Below are 22627 nucleotides of genomic sequence, written 5' to 3'. Positions count from 1 at the left end.
CCCTCCCTTCACCTCTACTCTACCGCCCTCGGACACTGAAGCAATCAGACCTCCCCGTCTTGGACTGTGAGCCTCCCTCAGCAGTAGCTTCTCTTGGGTATCTGTTGCAGTGATGAAAAGCTGAATAGCCAGTCAGGCAGCAGCAGGATCCACGGGCAGGCTCACAGGGTGGAGGTCTGGTCCTGTGTGAACAAAGCATGCTCTCAGCTGCCACCCCTATGGCAACAGGGGAAAGTAGACTGTCAGTGACTTGACTTGGAGTGAAGTGGAGAATTTCCTGCTAACTCGTGTGATATGCCACACAGTTTATGAGGTATGTGTGTGTGTACATTACATCCATGGATAAACTGAAAGGAAGGGATTTTGTTTCTAGATTTATTGCTGAGAGTGTTACTACTACAATGACACCCCCATTCCCCAGCAGAGGGTGAAAGGACTTGCTTTTGAATGGAGATGAATTTTATAAAGAAGGCTTTCCATGAAAGCTTGCTCATGTCAGTGAGAAGGGACACTCAGGAGGTTGGGGCAAGCATGGCACCATCCATTGAGTCTCTGGTTGAAGAAGAGACTGGGCTCTGAGCTAGGGGATGCTTATTCCCACTGGCCCAGCTGGGAGCAAGGCATCCTTGGCTTGTATGAGCTTCCTGTGCCGGCTGAGTACCTCCACTTCTGTCAACATGACACTGGGTGAGAAAATGCATGGTAAGCCTGACAGGCAAGTCCTACTGAAAGAGGGTGCAGATGCGCCTCATACCAGGTGCTCACACATCCCCCTACCCTAACAGGGTGCATCTGCTTACCTGCTGCATCTGGTGTGGTAAGTCTGGTCACAGCCTGAAGGCTTTGCAGAATTCGGTAGCTTTGCAACCTGCATCTTGGATAGGATCATTTTACAGAGATTGTAATTTTTCCTCCTGGCTGGAGGAGCCATTTATAACCCTCGACAGGTATACACAAACAAACGCAGGGATAATGGAGAAGGGACAAGGAGCAGTTTCTCCCAGTGGTTGCATTTATGAGATTTGTAACAAGTTTGGAAACCATTAAATCGTTAGGTTGCTTTGGTTATGTGCTTTGTTTGCTTTTCTGTTTTCATGATGTTTGAAATGGGTGAGACCTTTTAATCATCCCATTTATAAGGCTAATTTATTAATTTACAAAAGTAGTATAATTGCCGAGAATAATTTTTGCTTGTTCAATCTACCAGGGCAGGAGTTTCAATTGCCTGGGAGAATCTGATGTATTAAATTTGTGATTATAATTTCAAATGGCTAAGGAAATGTGGTTAATTTAAAAATAAGCGGAATAAATGTTAAGAAGGATTTAATCTGTTAAATTTAAGCTACTAGAACATTTATCAAAGAGCCAGGAAAAATGATTTTTAAAATTCTCTTTTAATTGGCAAGTTCTTAAGTAGAATAAGATGATTTGTAAGTTAGAAGTTTATGATAAAGTACATTCTAAAATTAAACCTTTAAATATTGCAGATTAGATATTTAACAATGCAGTGTAATTGGCAAGTACAAAAGTCCCCTTTCCTTACATGGATAGAAGAATGCACTCTCACCAGCCTTGGCAGATCACCCTTGTGCTGCCTGGGACTGCTTGTTAACTCCAATCAAGCTGATGAGTCAAAAGTGACACGTTACTTTTGCTTATTACACTACCATGACCACAGTGTCTCAGGCATTTTTTCATTGTAAGTTGTTCAGTTTTGATCGCCCCAGAATCTTAGCACTGAGAACAAAAGCTACTGAGCACCCCTGTCTTCTAAAGCGGTGCCCTGGGGTAAAGGGGCCAGGGTGCCCACCTGGCTCAGTGGTCCCCATCTATCCCAGGCCTGCAAAGGCAGAGCAGTAAGCCAGGGAAGCAGAAATGGGGAATGCTCCAGGTTCTCCCATCCTCCCTCACACGGGGAAGCCTTTAGCCTCAAATCAGATATGAGAAACCCAAGGAGTGTTATGTTTGGAAAAAGGAACTGGCACTTTAATTCCATAGGCAGTGACCGACATTTTCCAACCCCAACTGGCTGTTCAGTGGGGTGGGGCAGAGGCAGGGGCAGGGAAGAGAGAGTAGAGCAAGGGAGGTGATGAGATGCATTCCAACAAGGATTCAAAGTGACACTGTAGTTCTCACCTGGCCATTGTGGGATCCTCATGCCAGTGGAGCACAGACAGAGCCAAGGTATGGCATTTCCAGCAATGACTGGTCCTTGTCATTACCAAGACCTAGGCTTGCTGCTCCACACTGGAAGTGCATCTAGAACCCAGGGGACCACACATCTGGAACCTACCACCGACCAGACCCTGCTGAGATGACCCAGATCCATGGAAATGCTGGAGGAGTGAAAAGGAAATCTCCAAGGAGTCATGAAGGAGGGACAGGATGGCCCTAAATGGCAGCATCAGCCCCCGTGGCAACAGGGCATACTGGCACATGTGCTGATCTTGGGTGTTGAGTCTGGCCACATCCTGAAGGCTTTGTAATCACTTGAGCATGACCTTAAGCAGGCCTCAGAGGGGCGAGGGGGTAGCTGGTTGCATGAAATTTCCCTTCAGTCTACATTCACATCTTCTCAGCTCACCAGTTTGACTCTGGGCATTGTCCAGGCAACCAGCAGCGCACAGGTATAAAGAAACAGTATCACACCTCAGCTTTCCTGGCTGCCTCCAGCTTTGCATATTTGGCTCGCTTCTCTCCTCCCTGGGGTTTCTGGCACTGGCTAAGATATGCTCACTGGGGCCCCCAAGCTTTCTGAGGCATGTGCTTGCCTGCCAGTCGGAGGGAGTTAACACACCGGGGGCGATTTTGGATTGCATTACCGGAGTCTTCCTGGAAGGTGATGCTGAGATGAAGTTAGGGGTACGAGGTGTTTATCTGATATGATACAAGAGCAGTACTGGGTGGGAAACACCTACAGAACTCAATGCAGATCAGATGTCTGTATAGAGGAGACAGGGAGGGAGAGGGGGTTGGACAGGGAGAGCCACCTGCAAGCTCTCAGCCCAGTCTGGATGGCCCATGCTCACAGAAACGCCAAGGTCCCAGTGTCCTACCAACCTCACTCATTGACTGCACTGCCCCAGCAGCGTATGACTCCGACTCCAAAAAGCAACAAGAGGCTCTGGGTTGAGGACATTCCTTGCAATGGCACAGCAACTTCTTTCCTGAACTTTCACATTTCCATAGCGCAAGAGCCACGTGGGTGCGGGAATCAGTGAGTGGAGAGAAAATGCCTCTCTGGCAGGCCCTGGGGCGGATGGTTCCGTGTTCTGCCTTTCCAGATGTTCCCAGCAGGACTGAGCCCCAGCGGCCTACAGCTCAGTGACGCGACCTCCGCGAGATGTTTCCTCCTTTTTTACTCCTCCCTCCTGTCTCTGGAGGTCACCCAACTAACTACCTGCTTGCCAGCTCAGTTCTTAAGCTCTGCCCTAGTGGGCTCCGGGACTCCGACTGCTGGCTTGCTGGGTTTCTCAGTTCAACAGTGCCCTCTTGTGGTTCTACGGGGAAGGTCCGTTTCTTTAAGGAAGGTGCGTGCGTGCGTGTGTGTGTGTGTGTGTGTGTGTGTGTGTGTGTGTGTGTGTGTGTGTGTGCAGGTGATCTTGCAGCGTCGGGAACATTCTTGGCCACAGTCCCTGCCTGCTGCCCTGCAGAACAGAGGGCTCTGAGGTTGACTCTGCTCCTTGTACTGACTTGGTGCCCACCTGCACATTGATGGTCTTCCAGTGCAGGGCTGAATGAGCAGAACCCCAGCCACTGTTTGTATTGCTGCTTTAATTTTGGGTGTGTCTTGTGCCGAGCTTCCTGGAAGTGACTGCTCTTATCCTATGGAACCAAAGTTCTTGATTGAACCTCTGTTTCTTCATATTTCTTGAGTCAGTATTGAAGCAGTAGCTGGCAAATTGTCATCTCTACCTAGATTTTCAAATTGGTGGTCATAAAACTTAAATGATTTGTTTAACATTTTGCCGTTTAGCTTTGCCCCTCTTTGCATTAGTAATTCGGTTATTTTTACCTTTTCTTCTATTTTTCTTGATCATTCTATCATAGGGGTTTCTAAAGCATTTTTTTTTTTTTTAATTTTAGAAAGTGTTTATGTATTTCTCTGAAAGGGAGAGGTAGAGAGAGCCCCTACATGTGATGGTTCACTTGCCAGACGGCCACAACAGTGAGGGCTTCGATGAGGCTGAAGCCAGGAACCAGGAACTTCCTCTGGGACTCCCGTGCGGGTGCAGGGCCCGAAACACCTGTGCCATCTTCTGCTGCGTTCCCAGGCACATGCGCAGGGAGCTGGACCAGAGGTAGAGTAAACCGAACCGTGCCCGTACAGGATGCCCTCGTCACAGGGAGCAGCTTAACCACAGCGCTGGGTCCAGCACCCGTGTTTTCAGTGAACCAACTTTGAGTTTGTTGTTCTGTATCTTTGTGCCTCCTTTTATTAGCTTCTCTTGAACTTGTTTTTTCTTTCTTTCGATTTGGGTTTATCCTATTGATATTTCAGTAACTTCTTAATTCGATAACTCACTGATTTTCAATCTTTTCTTCTTTTCTAATGTAGATGTCTAAAGCGTGCAGTTCCCTCTTAGATTTATCTGGCTGCATTTCAAAACTTGTTTTATTTTATTTTATTTTTTAATCTGAGAGGCAGATTTATAGAGAAAAAAATAGATAGAAGTGGGTATCTTCCATCCACTCCATTCCCCCAAACGGCCACAATGACCAGAACTGAGCCAAGCAGAAGCCGGGAGCAAGGAGCTTCCTCTGGGTTTCCCACGTGGTTGTAGGGTCCATCTTCTGATGTCTTCCATGTCAGTAGGCAGGGAGCTGGATAAGAAGTGGAGCAGCTGGGATTTGAACCAGCACTCGTATGGGCAGCTGGCATCACACAGCAGCTGGCATCACACAGCACCGGTTCCCCACAAGTTTTATGAGGAATATTTTCATCACCCACTCACTTGTCAGTGATTGTCTTTGCTCAAGTATTTTAGAAAGCAGGATCTGAAGGGGGTAATTATGATGTTGGTGTGTTTGGGGGTACAGGCCCCTGGTAGTGGAGGCAAGAAAACCAAAGAAGGGGCAAGGGGGCATGTGATCCGGTGAGATACCACACCTGCTTGTTCCCCACGCTGCCTCACAGGGCCCGTGACAACTGTGTTACACAATGTGTTCAGTCTCTCCAGGAACGCTGCAAGAGAAGAGAGGATGAATCTGATTTTCCATGTGAAAATAAAAGGAAAAATCATAGTAAAAACTCTGGAGACTGAAGCTGGGAACCTGTCAGGACAGTAGGGTTTCTGACTGGGACTAGGTCACCCACACCCTTGGGGCAGGTGTCTGGAAGGTGTCACCTTCATCAGAGGCTCGGGCTGCCTGGCAAGAGGTGGTGAGACTCCTGTTTTCTGGCTGCTCCTGCTGAGTTCACAAGTTCTTTCGTTCTCTTCCTTCGGTCACTTGGCCCCATCACATAGCTCCTACTCTCAGCTCTGACAAATTTGCCCACGACGATCATCGCACGGGGTTGAGGTTCAACAGCACGGTGTGCTCCTTATCCTGCCTTTTTCGGTGCGCTCAGAGGGCGCTGACTTTGCGTCCCTGCAACGATGATTCCTAAGGCCCTGCATAAAGCTTTTCTGCCTTGAAGTTCCTAAATTTGCTCTGATTAACACCCACCTGGCTTTCATTTCCCAGGTCCCCTTAGTGCAGGTTCATACTAGATGATGTTATTGTTGGAGTTTTTTATATTTTTATTTCTATATTTTCACAGATTTGAAAGCTGGAGGGGGGCAGTGGAGGAAGCAGCAAAATTCTTCAACGCCACATCATCACAGTCCAATGAGTGAGACATGGACAGGTAGGCACGGGAGGTGTACAGCTCCGGGTTGATCTGGTGGTTACTTGGCCACCATGGGGGGACCCCTGGCATCCATTGTTAACAGTTTCATAGGCTCAAAGTGCCAGAGCAATGTTATTTTGCCGGGAATGCACTTTTGTAGAATTAAAACAAGCAACAGGCAAAATAAATAAATAAATGAATGAATAATAAAAATTAAAAATTACAAAGCTAAAGCCAACAAGAGAACAAAGCAAGTTTGAATCTTGAGAATGGTGAGCAGAATTACAGTTTAGCGGCAGTCGTATTGCAGGTGACTGTCATGCAAGTGCATGGAGAAATGATAATATATATTTCACAAGCTAAACAAATGGAGGAGTAGTAGTGCTTTGATCTTAATTTGGGTGTTGGTTATAAGTGTTATCAGATGACAAAAAACCCTTCATTTATCTGTACACTTCGCACATTTGTTGGTTTGTATATTGTATTTTAATAAAAAAAGATTTTAAAGGTGATTCACCATATGCTTATTTAAGATTTGGAAAACTTCCAATGTTAGAAAGCCTAAATAAAGCAAGCACATTTTTTTTTTTCAGAGAAAAATAGAATCTGATTTTTGAAGCTTTACTATCTCCTAAGAAGTTACAATCCACTTACTCATTGAAAGAGCAAGAGGTCTTGAAGTCAGGCAGTCTACATATTTTTTGATATTCCAATGCCTCAAACTACATTCTACTATGAAGAGAACAGAGTCTTAATACATTTATTTGCATCATCACTTTGCCAAGAAAAATGCAAACATTGCTAAGTAGTTTAGAATTTTGGAGGAATTCAGTACAAGGAAAAGGTCAATAATTTTATCTTTGCTTATCAAAGCTTACTTCACCAAAAAGTTGCAAACCTTGAAAATCACAATAAAAAAGTTCGTTAAGCCTAGCACAGAAAATTTTCACATATAGAACCAACAACATCTTAACTGAAGTAAAAGACGGAGGCCCTGTCTCTCATGGACATTGGATTTCTAAGTGAAGGTGTCTACGCAGGTGTACATATAGGAACAGGATTTATCTAACAGTGAGAGAGAAAAAAGCTACTCAGATGCGAGTGTAGTCGGTCATGATCTAGCCAGACAGCTTATCCAAAGTGGAGGGTGGGAGATAGGGAGACAACACACCTGAGTAGCACCCCAAACTACAACCCCCCCCCGAGTGCTGCAGTTGTCTGGAGAGTTAAGCTCCAAATTCCACAGGAAACTCAACTTCCAAGCCTCCATGGCATCCTGCCCTTCTAGCTCCCAGAAGGAACAGGTGCCTGCAGGGCAAGAGAGAGTTTGATTATCAGATAAAAGAAGAGCATGTTGTGGCTGGAAGGAACTCTCGGCTCGCACGGATCTAAACCAGCCACCTCATTAGAACACAGCACCAGACATTTAACACATTTCACTGGGTCATCAACTCTTGACTAATTACTTCCTAATTACATGAGCAATTTCATGACTCCATCGGTTTCTTTTCCAAAAATTTTTAATTGATCCAAGCATCTTTTGTCAGAAACCTGCAATTACTAACATTTGTTAGTCTTTTTCTTTTTTTTTTTAATTGTAAATGTTTGCTGAGATGAACTGGAACTGGAGATAAAGGTACTTCTAATAACTGGTAATAACTGGTTAACTTTGGGATAACAGCTTAGCAATCCACAAAACCTAGTGTTTGCTGTGTGTGGCATTTTAGAAAGCAGAGCAATTTTCCTCAGAGGTATTCCATCCTTACGGCGATCCAGGCCCGTGATGAGAGGAGGGAGGGATGACTTAAAGGTTTCTGGAAAGTTTCTCAGTTATCTTTTTTTCACTAAAATACAAATGTTGATTGAAAAAGTTTCACCAGGAATACCAGACCTCAGTACAAGTCATATAATTATCCAGAAAACTATCTATATAACGTAGCCTAAGTTCAACATTGTTCTCCAGTATGAGGTACGCTTTCCCCATAGGACCTGGACGAGGTGCTCTTTCTGCACTGGGCTCCAGGTTTGTGTCTGTTAGCAACACATTCCTCGGAGCCACTGGCACTTACCCTTCCTACACGCTCTGAACCTGCACCTGTCAGGGCACAGTCCCCAGCATAGCTCAGTTCAGCTCCTGGGACCTGGGCAAGAATCCTCTCACATCCCTCAGTGCTGGTGGGAACTCGGGCTTTCAGCACTAGAAGCACCAGTATCACACCCTCCCAGCCCCACAGCAGCACATCAAAGGATTCCAGAGCCACAACTCTTGGTGCCACAAGTCCTGGTGCTGATCAGGCTTGCCCGATGGAATGACAGTGGGAATATGGCCATGGCCATCACGGAATTCCAGTGTGACTGATGGTCAACTCATTGGGGCTGGAAGACACACCTTTGCAAGTTCATGTTCACTTCAGAGCTGTACTATCACCTCCAGGATCTCCTGCAGCCCACTCCTGGCACTGTTGATCTTAATTATACCTGGAGAAATCACTTGGAGTTGACTAATTCATGGCTGCCCTGGAACCAAAGCCAAAGCAACTGAGTCACTGACACTCCATATTCCATCTGAGTCAGTCTCTGGCAATGAAGACTTTTGCATTTAGAAGAAGACACTTATGGCAGATGCAGAGACATGGGAAGTATGAAGAAGGAGGTATGATCGGTATGATCTCCGAAAGAACACAACCATTCTTCAGAAGCATATTCTGATCTGATGGGGATCAATGGGGTTTATGAAAAAGAATTGAAGGTTGTGATGCTCATGAGAGTGGAGACGCCCCCCGAGTGCACCTGGAGAGGCAAACGGCAGATCGTGACCACTAGATGGCGCCGGGTCATCGCGCACCGAGCTGCACCAGTTGGCTTGGTTGGACTAGGAGCTGCTGTGCAGGGCTGTGCATCCCGTCTCTGCCTGCTCGAAGGGAAGACAACGCACCGCGCGGGCGGAAAGGTAGGCCCTGGGTTGTCAGGCAAGCAGGAGAGGCCTGCCTGGAAGAAGCTGAAGCCCAAGCAGAGAGCTGGTAAGGGGAATTCTCTGCCGACTGACGACCTTGAACCTGGTCCTGCAGCAGTTCTGGGTAGTGGTGGTATGGAAGTTGCAGAACCCGGTTGGGGGCAGAGCTGTGGCCACTTTGGCGGTCCAGTGGCCTTCCCTGGTTCTTGCCCTTGTGCAGATCTGCGTGCCCACCGCTGGCCCAAACACCGTTCTGGGTCACTGCCCTGGAGCAGGACACTTCTGTCCGGAGTCTGAGGAAGTGACCCCTCCTCCTGCGCTTTGTGCAAGATCCGGTGGTGCCCCTCCTCAGCCCTCATCTCCACCCTCTTTCACAGTTTTCTGCATCCACCGTCACACAGCCTTCCTGGCCTCTAACACTTGCTCCATCAGTCCTCATGCTAGGCCCGTTTCCACAGTGAACTTAGCTTCTTCCTGCATCCCTGACCTTTCTGCCGCCTGTGCAAAGCCAGCTGGCACTTTTTTTTCTTTGAGTTATCTATTTGAAAGGCAGGATTAGAGAGAGAATCCTCCATTTGCTCGTTTGTTCCCCACATGGCTGTAACAGGCAGAGCTGGGCCAAGGCACAGACAGGAGCCAGAAGCTTCTTCTGGTCTCCCACATGGGTGCAGGGACCCAAGCACTTGGACCAACCTCTGTTGCTTTTCCAGGTGTGTTAGTTGGGAGCTGGATAGGAAGTGCAGCAGCAAGGACTCAAAGTGGCACCCATATGGGATGCCAAAGTTGTAAGTATTGGTTCTAAGGGCTACACCACAGCACAGGCCCTCGGGCTGGTAGATCAGCAGCCTCATCCTTTATTGTGATGTAGTGGACTGTCACTTTCTGGGTCTTTAGTGTAAGAGATTGTCGGGGACCCTTTGGTTAGAGAAGTACTGATGGGGGGTTCCCCAGAAGAAAGAAAAGGAGGCCTGGGCCTTTGGGGCTCTGGAGAAGGAAGGGAAACAGACCCCAAATTGAGGAAAGGGGCACACTGGGGTATCAGCTGGCACCCTTGGGAAAGAGGCGATGGAAGGCATACCTGTGTTGTAAGCTTCCTGCAGGCTGCGTTCTCCCAAGCTCTGGCTCTCCCACTAGATCCTCGGAGCTGCCTTCTCCACTTGACCTTGGACTTGGGATCACGTTCTGGCTGGGTCCGATCAAGTCTGTCTTGCCTGTTTTTACAAATAGGACAGAAGTGATGCTTCAGATCCAACCTCAGTCTATGCTGAGGAACTCAGAGGACCTACTAGTCTCCCTGTCCTGGTGGCTAGGGGCTGAACTGAGCCCGTTCTCCAGGGCGAGTTCTGCGGTTCCTGATTCTGGGGCCCAAGGGCAGCCACAGCGACCACAGAACAGCAGGTGAGCTCTGTTGCTTTGCTGGCTCAGTCTGAGCCCACTCACTCACCCCAACCCTTCCCCATAAAGGCAAGTCCAAGGGGCCTTCATGCTGCTTCTCCAGAACCCAGGTGCCTTGGTGCCGTGGGCTTTACTTTGGGCTCTGCCCATTGCCCCGGCTCCCAATGCCTTGTGTCCAAACCCCCTGCACATATCCCTACAAGCCAGGCAGGGCACAGTAGTACTCCTGGGGCCTTGGCAGAGTGTGGACACCTGCCTTGCAGTGAGGAGATGGGATGGTGGCCCCTAGGGTAAAGAAGTGACTATTTACAAGCAGGTGCACCACAGTGGCTCCCAGATTGGGTAAGCACAGTGAGAGGAGAGACCTGGAGCCTTCTGGCTTTCCTCAGGCCCACAGTGGTCTTGGGTCACTAGAGCCACTTAACCCCCTTTCCTTTGCGTAGCCTACATACCACAGATAAGCCCCCTCCCCATTTCCATCATGCCCCATAGGGCCAGCACAGCACACAGGGGTGGCCAGGAAGACCTGCATCGCATCTGCCTGAATTGTGAACCTGACACCGTCTCCACAAATGATGACTTCTACTTTTGTTGTATAAGAATTCATATGAAAAAAGGGTGCATTATCTTTTGTGTGTGTGTGATCCTGTGATAGCCTTTATCCATGTCTTAAAAATAGAATGCAAACTTCAAGAAGCACTGATAGGTTGGCCTTGCTGCAGGGGTGAAGTGGCCTGCTCTTGGGGTCCTGGAGGGTCGAAGATGAGGTAGGTCCTTGGCGGGGAAGAGTCCTGGCCTAACCCGCAGCCCTTCCCCACCCTTCCTGCCCCTCCTTTCCTCTCCGAGACAACTCCTGGAGTTAGGGAGAAGCACGGGTATACTTTGGGTTGGCCTGGGACCTGGGACCGCCCAGCCTGCCCTCAGCCTCCTCGAGGTAGGTGGCCAGCTCTTTTCAGAGCCCCACTCCTCAGACCTCAGCAGCAGCTGCCAAAACCCACACACATGGAACACGTGGGGGTGCAGCAGTGACCTCTCGGGGAGCACACGCCAAGGTTGGGTGCAGCCTCCTCAGGAGGGCTCCCAGGGCTTCAGAGCCCCAGAAACTCACGGCTGGCTAGGGGAAAAGCTTAACTCAGGGGCCCTGACCTTCAGAATAAGAACCTCGGCCAAGCGGAAGCCTCCATTGAAGATTGGAAATGTGTTTAGGGATAATCACTGGGTCAGGCAGCTCATTAAGTTGCTAATATAACCAGCTGGGAATCACGAAGGGGGAAGTGATACTAACAATACAATAGCTACCATTTACCTTGTGCCAGGAACTGGGCTCGATGTTTCACAGACATCTGCTTCAATCCTTAGGACCACGCTAGCATCTGAAAACTGTTTTTATGACTCTTTAGATAAGGAGAATTGAGGATTAGGCCAGGCCAGCTGACTTGCTGGCTCACCCAGGAGCAAGAAGCAAAGGATTCTAGACTAGATCGGCCTCCTTAACTTTCGGAGCAATTCATGCTTTTGAGAGGTAAAAAGATAGAGAGCAGTAGACAGAGACTGACAACGAGGGAGGCAGAGGGGGAGTTTCTTCATTGGCTGATTCATCCCCAAAATGTTTACAAAACCAGGGCTGAGCAGCGGCCACCGCTGAGGCCAGCAGCCAGGATCCCAATGCTGGTGTCTGGTGTGGGAGGCAGGAATACTAGCATTTTAGCCATCGCGTGTAATCTCTGAGAAACTGCACTACTAAAGACCAGGCCTGCAGTAGGAGTCTGGCTCAAGTACTCCAATATGGGACTTGGGCATCTTAGTGCTGGACTAAATGCTTACGCCTAAAGCTGATGTTAATCCCAGGGATTCCTTTCTGTTTTATAGAAAGAACTAGAAGGTAAGAGATAATGGACTTCTGTGACATGCAAGCATTTGAGCACATTACCAAAGATTTTTAATGCATAAAATGCATCTTTCTACAGCCATCCAATCTGTGTGTCTTCTTAGAAAAATAAAAATGACCCAAAGATCTAACAGTTGTATAGCATAGGAAAATAAAACTTAATCACTTGAACTTAAGCTTAGCAAATGAATACCATCATCAATGTTTTCTTTTTATTAGTTCACTCTCATGTTACTTTCAGCTTTTAAATTCCCCAAGATCTTCAAAATTGTGCTTATGCTGATGCACAGCCAAATAATTTCCCCTGATATAAAATTATTGCTCAAAATATCAAGATTGTGTTTTCAATTGGGAGCCACTCTGAGTACTCAGAAAAGATGTTCTTGGGGGCTGTTACTGTGGCATAGTAGGCTAGGCCTCTGTCTGCAGTCGTGGCATTCCCATATGGTCACTGGTTCATGTTCTAGTTACTCCACTTCTGACCCAGCTTCTTGCTTACAGCTCTGGAAAAGCAGTGGAGGATGGCTGAAGTCCCTGGGCTTTTGCACCTGTATGGAAGACCCAGAAGAAGCTTCTGGCTTCATATTGGCTTAACTCTGGATATTGCAATCATTTGGGGAATGAATCGACAGATGAAGATCTTTCTCTCAGCCTCTTCTTTTCTCTGCAAATCTGCCTTCCCCCCAAAAAATCAATCTTTAAATCATCATCATCATCATAAAAAGAAATAAAGTAAGATTTGAGGGAGATGGATCATATGGCAGTGTGGGTGAAGCCTCCGTTCCGAATGTTCACAGCCCTCATTGGAATGCCAGCCTACTTGGCTTCCCACCCACTTCCCTTCTCATGTGTCCTGGGGAGCAGCAGGTAAAAACTCAGTAACTAGGGAGAACAAGAAGGAATTCAGGGCTCCTAACCTTGACCTGGCACAGGCCTGTCTGGTGCAGGCATTTGGAGAGTGAACCAATGGTTGAAATCTGCTTTTCAAATAAATAAAAACAAATAAATATACATTAAATTAGGATATGACTTCCAGTGACTTTATAATGTTTATGGAACAAAAGTCCTTTGCATGGTTATAGACAGGAATCATTTGTATTAGAAGAAAACAATCTGGTTTTTTTTTATTACTGTCACTTTCCTGAGACTTGACCTCTGGGGTGGGTGTTTGGTCTAGTGGTTAAGTCACTGCCTAAGATACCCATGGCCCATGTTGGAATGCTTGGTTCAAGCTCTGACCCCCAATGCGAACTTCCTTCCAACGCACACCTTGGAGGGCAACAAGCGCTAATGCAGGAGGTTGAGTGCTTTTCATGGGGGAGACCTGGACTGAGTTTTTGGCTCCTGGCTTTGACCTGTCTCAGCCTAGGCCATTACAGGAACTAGCAGGTAAGAGTAACCTCCATTTGTCTGTCTCTGTGCCTCTCTAAGCAATGCAATGGCATTCAACCTCTGATTCCAGAGTTGTGAAACAGTCAATTGAAGGCATGCCAAGGCGCTCGGCAGATAGTCACACCGTCCCTGAAGGTAGGAGTAGATGAGGCATGCATCTCAATGAAGACATTTCTTGTAATTGCCTTTGCTCATGTTCAAATGACTAACAGTTTTTCTTCCCTTGATGTGATAAGCAGATTTTTTGGAAGTTGATGCATATGGGTACATGAGCAAGAGGGTGTTTGTTAGTGTATCGACAGTGAGCCTGGATTGTCCAGGCCTTCTGTGCCATGCTAAGACATCTGGGTTTTCTTCTGTATGGCAGAGTTCTGAGGAAGAACAGTGATGTAGTTCCTTCATATATTTAAAAAGGTTTTTCTGCTATCAGTGGAGGATAGTTTAGGGAAGAAAGAGAGGGAGGTGGGGAGACCAGTTAGCAAGTTGATGTAACGCTCCTTGGAAGGGATAGCCAGGTCACTAAACACGAAGAGTGTGAGATGAGGTGTTTCAAGATGAAGTATAAGTATTGCCTGAAAAGGCAAGAACCAGTATAAAATCAATTAATAATTGGAATTATTAGATTCAGAAGCCAGCAATAGATCAGCAATGATCCCTATGCTCCAGCTTGTAGGTATTGGTGAAGTCTGGGCATGTGGGTAGGTTGAGGATACAGACAGTTGAGTGCAGGCTTAGAGCTGCTGCATGAGAGAAGGCCTAAAAGTCTTCCATGGTGACAGCCAATGGACTGAAAACACAATATGACTTAAGGACAGCAATCAAGGCTGTGGGCGAAGTGTCAAAGCCAAGGCAATGGAGGCACTGCCCGGTGAGTAAGAAGAGAAGAGGGTGGGTGGGAAGTCAGCTCCTGCACTGAAGATGAACTGCTCACGAAGGGAACTGGCAGTCTGCACTCCTGGAATCGGGACTTGTGAAGTTTATCACAGCAAATTTCTTTATGCCTGGTCGAGTAAGATGGGATATTTGCATTGTAAGCAGGCAAGGCAGATTTTTTGCTTTCCTACTGCAGTGTTGCATGAACTAGCAGACAGCACTGAAGACAGCTGCCATAAATGCATAAAGGAGCTATTTACTACTGATCCTGCCTGCTCTCAAATGGGCTGAGGCATGTCTCATGTTGTAGCCTGCTCTGACACTTATCGGGAGGACAAATGGCCCTCTGCTCTCTTGGTTCTTCACCCATGGGTTCAAAAATTCAACCCACGGCTGATTGAAAATATGTGGAAAAAACTTATGTCTGTACTAAAAATGTACAAGTGTTTTCCTTTCTTTTTAAAAATAGTTATTTTTTTATTGGAGATGTATTTTTACTTTATTGGGGAAGATTGACAGGAGGAGCAGAGAGAGAAAGATCTTCCAACTGTTGGTTCACTCCCTAAATGGCTACAACAGTTGAAGCTGAGCCTCCCAGGAGCCAGGAGCCAGGAGTATTATCTCCAGTCTCCCATGTGGGTGCATGGATCCAAGGACCTGAGGCGTATCCCACTGTTTTTCCAGGCCAATCATAGGGACATGCCAAAAGTGGAGCAGCCGAGACACAAATCAACGTTCATGTGGGATGCTGGTGCTTGAAGGCGGAGGATTCACCTGTTGAATCACTTTGCTAGCCTCTTAACATTCTTTTTATGAGGAATTGTTTACTTACTTGAAAAGCATAATTGAGAGAGAGCTCTTCCATTTGCTGGTTCATTCTCACAATGTCTGCAATGGCCAAGCTAGACCAGCAATGAGGAATTTCATGTGATTCTCCCAAGGGTTATCAGAGGCTCACGCATTTGAGTCATCTTCCACCGCTTTCCCAGGTGCTTAAGCAGGAAGCAGGGTGGAGGTGGAGCAGCTTGCACTCGAATAAGTGTGCATATGAGAAGCCAGTTTCACAGGTGATGGCTTGAACAAGCTCAATTTAGCATTCATGGTCCTAAATTTAGCATTCATGGTCCTAGTAATGCAGAAAACACCATAAACATTAAAGCAGCATTTTCTAAGTATGTCGGATCCCACCCCGACCATCAGTAAGTCCAAGTGTTTTAAGTTTCTAGCACATGCTACATTTTATTTAAGATTAAAGTTCCTATCTTTTAGGGCTACGAGGGTCAGGTTACAATGTCAAACAGATTAGTGGGGTCTGCCAAGAATATGTGAAGTTTTAATGAGCTTTCTGATGACCGAGAAATCTTTATGACCGAAAGTTTCATGCATTCAGTAACTGTTTTAAGTGAATTTACAACTAATTGCCTTCCAAGTTGCAGGTTGTCACGCGGCTGATCTGTAAAGAATCAAAGCTCTCGTTTTAGTTTTCTGTTTATTGACTCTGGACTTAGTTGTGTGACGTGCTGAGGCCAAAGGAACATCAATAAACTTGACACAAGCAGTGTGGCTTGGTGAATGCTTGCCCGTCAGGCTTCGCCTTCTCGGATCTGGCTTGCAGCGTGGGAAGAAGCTGGGTTCGTCCCCTGGAGGATGCTAGATCATGTTGGGAGAGAGAGGCCCAGGTGTCCTGGCTGAGTCATCAACATTAGCGTTGGCTGGCTGCCGACCATGGAAGGGATACCAGGCAGAACTGGCCGAATGACCCAGTTGATGCACTGAATCTTGAGGCAAACTCAAAGCATTATTTTAAAGCATTTTGTTTTGGAATTTTCTTTTTTTTTTTTTTTTGCTCAGTAATAAATAAATAAAACACAATGACATTTACATAGCTATAACAGTCTGTAAAACCTTAGCTAGATAATTCATTCACAAGTGTTGCTCCAGGCTTGGTGAATGGATATTGTCTATTCCTGGCTGGCTCAGACTGAGAATCCGTGGCCTCTCTAGTAACTGTGGCCCCAGAAAGTTTGAAACCCACAAGTCAGGCAGGAAGTCCTGAGTTGGCATGAGAGTTCACACAGAGTAATTTTATAATATATTTTTAAAAGGTGTATTTTGTTTACTTGAAAGACAGAGTTATAGAGAGAAAAACAGAAAAGGTGAGAGAGAGAGAGGGGGAGTTTTGCATTCATTGACCCACTCTCCAAATGGTCACAGTGGCCAGGACTAGGCCAGACTGAAGCCAGGAGCCCAAGGCTTCGGTTGGGCCTCCCACATAACATGGGTGGAGTGGCCTGAGGACTTGGGCCTTCTTCTGCTGCTTTCCCAGATGCCTCAGCATAGGTTGCTCAGGGACTTGAATCAGCATCTGTATGAGATGCTGGTGTTGTAAGCATTGACTTAATCTGTTATGCCACAATGCTGGCTCCCACAAACAGCGATTTTAAAGCTAGGAAAAAACTCTAGGATCACCCTTCAGTCCCATTCCAGGTCTGATTATTTAGCTCTTTTTAGTGGTGTGAGCTCTGGTCTGAACTACAGACTTAGCTGTGGTTTTGTACTTGTCCAGGCTAATCATTTTTGCTTTGTTCTATTTTTGACTACTTGTGTTCTTCTGTGCTGTGAGTTATGGTCAATACATGTGTCTTCACAGGGATTACCCGTGCATGAATAGAGCACGTATGATTTGTAGTGTGCTCTATGATTTGCAAAGTTCTTTTTTTTTTTTCTTTTAAGGTCTATTTATTTTACTGGAAAGGCAGATTTACAGAGAGAAGGAGGGACAGAGACAAAGATCTTCCATCTGCTGGCTCATTCCCCAAATGGTGTAATGGCCACTGCGGGATCGATCAGAAGCCAGGAACCAGGATCTTCTTTTAGGTTTCCCATGCGCATTCAAGGACCCAAGGCTTTGCGTTGTATCCTCAACTGCTTTCCCAGGCCACAAACAGGGAGCTGGTCAGGAAGTGGAGCAGCTGGGACACAAACCAGCACCCATATGGGATATGGGCACTTCCAAAGGGGAGAATTATCCAGTTGAGCCCTGCAAAGTTTTTTCATGCATACTCCCAACCTTTTACCAGCCTAGGCAAGTTGTTGGCCCCAGACCTCTCAAAGCAAGCATGGCTGTGGAGGATCAGTGGAAATCTCTCACTATTCCAGGACATCCAGTTTTGAGTGCTTACCTTACAAGTGGGTACGCATTTTCACAAACTTGTATTAAAGATGACACCCTCATTATTTTTTGTCTCAGAAAGATGAAGAATGATATCTCCATAATACAATTCAAACGCTGATTCCTTTATCCATAGATTAGATGTGCTTCAAATAGATCCTTATGTCAATTTCTGTTCTGTTCTTTGGATGTTTTTAATTAAGATGGAAAGACTTTAATATCTTACATCCTTCACAATAACCATTAACAGTTTGGATATTTTTTTTTTCTCTTTTTGAGGCCTCCATTTCCCCCAGGGCTATTTTAGCAAGAATGTGATGCAAAGATTTCCAGATGTTACTTTTCAGATGTGTCTCAGCACGCATCTATAAACCATCTGGTAGCAGCAACAGCTGGATTGGGGCCAAACATAGATGTTCACGCAGGTAAAGGAGTATAAATAGAAGGAACTGAACTCATCAATGGTTCATCAACTTCGCTTGAGATGTTGTTTAATCAGCCATTGACATGAGCTCTCAGTAACCAAAACAGGTTTTTCAAAAGTTTTGTCAGTTTTCCGGTGTGCATGAGGGAGGTGGCTTATTCCTATCTGGATACTTTGAATGTGTGGTTAGGCCTGCATGCTTTGGTCTTCTACTCCCGATGCCTGGTGGAAAGTGTGTGTGGCATGCTTCTCAACTATTAAAATATCCTTGCATCTGCACACTCTTCCCGAGCAAAGAGGAAAGGAGTGCCCCTGACATGTGCTGGGGCTAGTGGAGGAAAAAGCACAGCTCTGGGGTGCAGGTCAATGTACACACCTTAATCTGACTCGGGAAACAGCATCAAGCACAAGCAGGTGGCAACATTCTCACCTCCTCCTTTGTTCCTGGAATGAAAGATGTTATCTCTGCCATCTGAATTGGGGATTCCCGCTGGATAAGATCATCTCATTAACTCAATTCCTGCTATTTTGGAAGTTGTGATTGTTATGCCAGGGGCTGCACTGAACTTTCACTGACATTCAATCAAGTTATCACTCTGCAGATGAAGACAAGTCATTAAAAATGTAAAAACTTTTTGTTAATAGGATATTCAAACAACATTAAGAAAAAGTATTCATAAGTGCCTCAAAAGTAATTGATTCCATACAAAAACAACTGAACTCCAAATGATAATAGTTCAAATATTTATCAAGCACTCATTAAATGTTGTTAATAATTTAGAGTCTTGAAATGAATCATCATATCCAACCTATGAAGTTCTTCTTTGAATCCTAAATATGTAGATGAGAAACCAGAAGCATAGGGCATACAGATATGCTCTCAAAGTTATGGATGCTGTAAATAACAGTTGAATTGGAATTGGAACTGAAGTAGACTCTCAATCCCACACATTTAAACAGTCAATTATTTACTCCTAATGTTAGTCAGATACATTCAACACAATCTTATTGAGTACTGAAGGATTCCAGCTCAATAATGTCCACATCCTCCTCTTAAGAAGCTCATAGCTTGTGGATGAAACCAGCTCAGATATCAACAGTTGAAAGCAAAACACAGACAATGGCAGAGATGTGCATCATGTACCCTCGGGGCAAAAGGGAGAAGAAGGGCTAAATCGGAGCAAAGCAGACTCTGCAGAGAAAAGTTGACTAGGGATGAGACTGTAATGATTATAAAGAAAGAGCCCCAGTAGGAACATCCCAAACCATGAGTCTTCTTGTCACCTTGGAGCCTTCTAGGGCTTTCCAGCCTTATTTTCTGTGTCTCAGAATTTTATTCATCCTGCTTTGGGATGGATTTTTTTAATTTATCCAATCTTTGGGAGGATCCTAGCAGGGTAGAGATCCCAGTAGAGGCAGGATCACTCTGTGGTTAGAGAACTATGTTTGGAAAGCATCATAGGCTGTGGATTGGACAGGGGTCAGCTCAGATGTTCCAGTAAAGGATGAACATAGGAGAGCTGGGCTGTGGATGGGAGGGGAGGGATCCAGGGAGATGGATGATGCCGATGACCTGACCGGTAGGTGGTGCCTGCTGGATCCCATTCACACTGTTCTTGTGTCTGCCATTGCACACCAGCATCATCCTTGCAACACATTTCTTCTCTTGTGCTTCGTGTTCAGGAAGGGGTTGATTCTTATCTTTCCTTACAGAACCAGCCTGTTCCATCCTCCTCTCAGGTTCTCCATCTCACTTCATAACTCTTAGGAGTGCCTTGCAGACCTGGTCTTGGTGCTGCTCATTTTGTGCTCTGCATTCTTTCTCTTCAGGCAGGGGCAGCCATGTTTTCAGTATCACCTGCCACCCGCCAGCTGGACTCTCCAGCTAACTCTCCTCTCTCACATTACTACTGCTCTCCAGCCTGCTGTATTCTGTGCTTCAAGATGGGCAGGAGTTCCACTGAGGTCCTTTCTTAGCCTGGGAGTCCTTGATGACCAAAGCCAACCTGATCTTTCAAACCCACTTCTTTCCTCTTGGGGGAGAATCTTCTTGTCTCACCTATCAGGAGAGGATGCCCTGTTCCCTTCTGCATCTTCATCCTTAGGACATTTTGGCACCAGAATGAACCGGAATTCATTCCACCTAGCAAGAGAGAGACCAGCTGCCTTGCAGGGACTGCTCTGTAAACAAAGCACAGATTCAGGAGCCATGGAGTTTGGCAGCAGAGGTAAAGATAAGTGACAGGTAGGGCTCAGGGGCTGAGGACTACAGCAAGCAAGGGGCAGACCAAAGGGGGAAGAGATTTCCCAGGCCTCCAGCTCAAGGGGAAACAGTGAGGAAAATGCTTTTTCTGGCTGATGGACCTGAGTTTATTCATGGTGAGTGATAAATTAGATAAATTAGATCTTTTCTGGAGATGTGCTGTGCTGTGTATATTTTTCATCACCATGAGTCATATTAGCAAGGCTCTTCCACCTTCTGTTAGAATGAGTAGCTCACATTTCAGGACACAGGTCAGCTGCCCACTTCTACGTCTTTGGTGTTTCTGTTCTTCAACAACCAGCTCACGTGCCAGCTGAGCGGTCACCATCTTAGACCCACTATATGTATGTGACATATGTGTGTGTGCATATATATGTAGTGTAAATATATATATAAATATAAAATGTATGGTATATATAAGCATATTTTGAAAATTGTTGGGGAAATGGGTACAAGGACTAAATAGCAGAACATACTAGGGAATTATTTATCAGGTTAGTGCATAATATTGCCATTTTACAAAAGAATGAAATATCTTTTGGGGATGCCTGAGCACGCATTTTGGGATGAGGGTTCAGTAAGTCTGTAAAAGTTTTGTAAATATATTTCAAATATGTGTGTTTGTATACATATGCATATATGTGCATTCATGTATGAAGTGGCAAAGTGCCGACAGAACTAGCTGGTAGGTTGTTCATTAGGCTGTTTCGTTTACTCTTCTGTACACTTACACATCTTTATAATATTTGCAAAACCTTTATTTAAATTTATTTATCTGAGAGACACATATAGAAAAGAGAGAGAGAAGGCCGAGGGAATCTTTAGCTGATGATTCACTCCCCAAATACCCAGAGCAGGCAGGGCTGAAGCTGGGATGGGATAATGCAATCAAGATGGCAAGAACCCAACCACTAGATCAGTCATGGCCATGTCCCAGTGTCTATAGGCACAGGAAATTGAAGTCAGGATCTGCAGCTGGATGTCAAATCCTGGCTCTGTCTCTGGAGAACTGGGCATCTAAGCCAGTGCCTTATCCTCTAGCCTAACCACCTGCTCTATCCTAAATATTGTGAAAGCAAAGAACAGAGTTAAAAACTGGCACCAGCTTTATAGTTGGGGGAAGCAGGAGCTAGCACCAGCCAGGGCTGAGCCCTACTTGCCAGCTGAGAGATAGTGGACTGGGGCTGGGGCACAGGGCTCCCTACCTGGGGCTGTGCTATCTCCTTCCACTTAATAAAGAACACACTTCTGTTCTCTCATGTCAGAAGTTCATTTAACCTCGGGTCAAAGTTTATTCTGTCCCAAGTGCATTTAGGCGTGTTAAACAATTCTTACAACAATTTTGCAAGTTTTTTTAAATAAGAAACGGTATTTGTTTAGAAGCATTCGGCATGTCAGCAAGCAGCTGCCACTTGTTGTTCTGCACTTACCGAGGAGTGTGTGGTTAACGCAGCACCTCCCACCTCTATCTGGATTGCTGCTGGGTTGTGTGGAGGCTGCTTGCCATTTCCATCGCTGTTTACAACTCCCAAAACTATAGCAGGCAAGGTGGCTGCTGGCTGCTGGAACTTTTGCCAGGAGAAGGCTGTATCAGACATGCTCAGCAGTGTGTTGAGTGCATGCAAAAGACACCATACAGTTTTAAAACAAATCGTGTCCAGTCTTGCATCTCAATTTCTTGATGGAAAGGACAGGCGCACTCGAACCAACTTATTCACCTCTATTTTTCTTGTCACTTCCTTCCTTGGCTTTCAGCGTGATGGATACTTTGCTCTGTGCAATTGTGGCTTCTTCTTTGCCCATGTTGAACATATTTTTTTTGACCCAGTCACCCAGGGTGTGTTCAGCTCTTGCTTGTCTGGTGCCGTCTTGTCCAGCATTGTCCTCTTGCAACTGAATGCTCTCCCATGGCAGTGAGAGCAGGAGCCAGATGCAACCTCTGCGACATGCATTTCCTTGTTAGCCCCCCTTTTGCACATGAAAAAAATGAAACTTCTGCATGCAGTGATTTTCTTTGGAACTTAGATTAGCACAGGTCAAGGAGGAAGTGGTGGTGGTGGTGGTGGGGTGAGACTCTGATCCCAGCTCTGCAGAATCCAAGTTCAATATCATTATAAGACTCTGGGGTGAACTTTCCCGTGTAATAAAGGCCAGAATCATACCCAATGGGCTTGGTCTATGGGTGAACTCAGGAGAAAGCAAGGGGAGCCTTGCGTGGCTCAGTAGTGAAGAGCATCCTTTGGTTCTGAAATTCTGTTAAAAATAGATCACTGGGGCTATCTGGGAAACCACAGTATTTCTGGTCTCATCACAGCCTCTCTCACAATTGCAGGTTTGCTAACTAGGCTGCATGAAAGTGCATGAGGAAGCCCTGTCTAGCCAAGGGGTCCGTGTACACACAGGGCTTCTCAGGTTGCACCGGCTCAGTGCCATG

This window comes from Ochotona curzoniae, unplaced genomic scaffold (genome assembly GCF_017591425.1).
Source record: "Ochotona curzoniae isolate NIBS_2020 unplaced genomic scaffold, NIBS_Ocur_1.0 scaffold_1037, whole genome shotgun sequence".
In the NCBI taxonomy this organism is placed as follows: Eukaryota; Metazoa; Chordata; class Mammalia; order Lagomorpha; family Ochotonidae; genus Ochotona; species Ochotona curzoniae.
This window is presented reverse-complemented; position numbering follows the sequence as displayed.